The sequence below is a fragment of the Gossypium raimondii genome, unplaced genomic scaffold (assembly GCF_025698545.1).
Source record: "Gossypium raimondii isolate GPD5lz unplaced genomic scaffold, ASM2569854v1 Contig00295, whole genome shotgun sequence".
NCBI classification, from domain to species: domain Eukaryota; kingdom Viridiplantae; phylum Streptophyta; class Magnoliopsida; order Malvales; family Malvaceae; genus Gossypium; species Gossypium raimondii.
In genome coordinates, this window is record NW_026291395.1 from 40,001 (window position 1) to 42,500 (window position 2,500).

The 2,500-nt window shown below is 31.6% G+C and overlaps 2 pseudogenes; one reads left to right on the plus strand and one right to left on the minus strand.

Annotated features, from left to right (window-relative positions):
- The window catches only part of LOC128038547 (photosystem I P700 chlorophyll a apoprotein A2-like), a 2,297-nt pseudogene extending 2,066 nt beyond the window's left edge, over nucleotides 1–231 (plus strand).
- A 2,261-nt stretch (nucleotides 232–2,492) lies between these two features.
- LOC128038548 (photosystem II CP43 reaction center protein-like) overlaps nucleotides 2,493–2,500 on the minus strand; it is a 1,682-nt pseudogene continuing 1,674 nt past the window's right edge.

Below are 2,500 nucleotides of genomic sequence, written 5' to 3' on the forward strand. Positions count from 1 at the left end.
ATGGAGAGAAACCAATTGGCTCTTTCTATTGTGCAGGCAAGATTGGTTGGATTAGCCCACTTTTCTGTAGGTTATATATTTACTTATGCGGCTTTCTTGATTGCCTCTACATCAGGGCAAATTTGGTTAATTCCATATGTTATACGCTGTATCTGCGATAATATCATCTCTTTCGATGGGAGAAGGGTATGCCCCTTCTATTTCTATCTGGGATCCGACTTGTATCATTGATAATAATAAGAACTGAACCATTATGGCAAAGAAAAGTTTGATTCATAGGGAGAGAAGAAGCTAAAATTGGAACAAAAATATCATTTGATTCATCGATCCTCAAAAAAGAAATAAGCAAAGTTCCGTCGTTGGTGAAATGGAAAATTCATGAAGTTACAATCCTCACTCACGAAATAGCTTACCACACGATCTTCATCGACGTTTGCTTTTCGACCGGAAGACCGAGAGCTAACTATCGAGACTTTGGACTATCCGGACACATACTTCGTGAAATGGTTCACGCATGTTTGTTGCCAGGGCAACAAGATCAGAGTTAGTAAGAGATTAAAATATCCCTTCCCTTTTCTATTTATTTCTGCCTGATCGATGATCGCCTGAGGCCCCTTACCATTCTCATATAAATAGGCTATTCTGTTTATTACATATATGGAAGGGGCGCATTCAATCTTTGTTTGTCCATTAGTTTGGTTTCTTCATCGCAGGATAGAGCAGTTTGGTAGCTCACCAAGGCTCACATAACCTGTGAGGTCATGGGTTCAAATCCCGTTCCACAACATTCCATTTTTGACAAAAAAAATTAGACTTGACCCTATTAACTAGTCATTTTTTCTTTTTGGGATTGTATTATATTCCAATTCCAGTCAACTATTTACAGTCAACTTATAACTTGAATCTTTTATCCTCTTATCTTAAATACATTTGCCCTGGGCGGATAGCGGGAATCGAACCCACGTCTTCTCCTTAGCAAAGAAATTTTTACCATTCGAGCTATATCCGCATTTTTCGTTCTTGATTCTTGATACTTGGAAAAGACTATTTGGTCAAACTAGGACAAGATGCTTTCTTCAGTTCAGGGCGATTTTATCAAATTCACTACTAAACCCAATTAACAATCGAAATTATATAACAATTCAAATGCTTATCAATTAATCAAATTACAAGTTATTAGCAATTAATATTAATTTCTATTATTTATTATTAATATTAAGTAATTAATAATATTTATATTATTATATTTATATTAATATATTTCGATTTATAAATCTATATTTCTATATTATTTATTTTATTATTCTATCTATTATTATATTATCTATTATTATATTATTCTTATAATATTATTATATATATTATTATTTCTATTTAGTTATTATTTAGTTATTATTTATATTTAGTCTATTTAGAATTTTTTATTATTTCATTTAAGTTATTATTATTTAATTTAAGTTAAATAGAAAAATTAATAATTTAATTTAAGTATAATTAAAATAAATTATTAATTTAATAATTTAAATTTCATTTTTTATTATAGATTTCGATTTTATTATTTTCTTTTCATTCATCATTCAAATTCTATTTATTTCATTCAAGTTACATTACAGATTACAGAAGTTTGACTGACCCCCCTCTAATTTTTTTATTTTCATTTTGGCAACTTATACTTCTATATTATTGAATGTGTTTCAAAATCTGAAAATTCAATGGGGAGGGGTCATTTTTGGATCCAGAATGGATAGATTCAAGAAATAAGAGAATTAAGGATACCCACTAGAAAAACTAATCCAATCCATAAAGATGTACCGGAAAATACAATATTTTTGTTACTCAACCAACCATCAGGAGAAGCAAATACAACAGGTACACTAATCAGTAAGATTGACGAAGTAGCAATTAATGCAAAAACAGCCAATTGGAAAGCAATAGTCATGTTTCTAATCCTCCAAGCTACCAACAAAAGAACTATACCATTTGATCCCTCTATGATATTGACCAAAAAAAAATTAATAAAATGCAAGGTAGAGGGATTTTACCATGAATCGATTGATTCTATATGACTTATTTCCAACCCTTTGAACCGCTTTTATTCGGACATGACGGGTCGAGGGTGATTTTTTATTTCACGTTCCCAAATAGGCATGCTAGATTATGCATTTCATCTATCTATATATACAGATAAATAGATTGACCTATAGGTTCACACGATATCTTTTCTATACATAGTGATGGTATCAACTCATTATGGCCATGTTCGATTCGGTGGAATAAAATAAAATAGAAATTAGCTTTCAGGAGAGATGGCTGAGTGGTTTGATAGCTCCGGTCTTGAAAACCGGTATAGTTCAGAAACAAAGAACTATCGAGGTTCGAATCCCTCTCTCTCCTTTTGCTCGATGAATAGATTTCTTTCTTTGTGCTTTTCACAGCTTCTTAATTAGAGATCTTAATATTAATAAAGGGAATGGCTCGGCTGGGTGGAATAGCCGAGCCA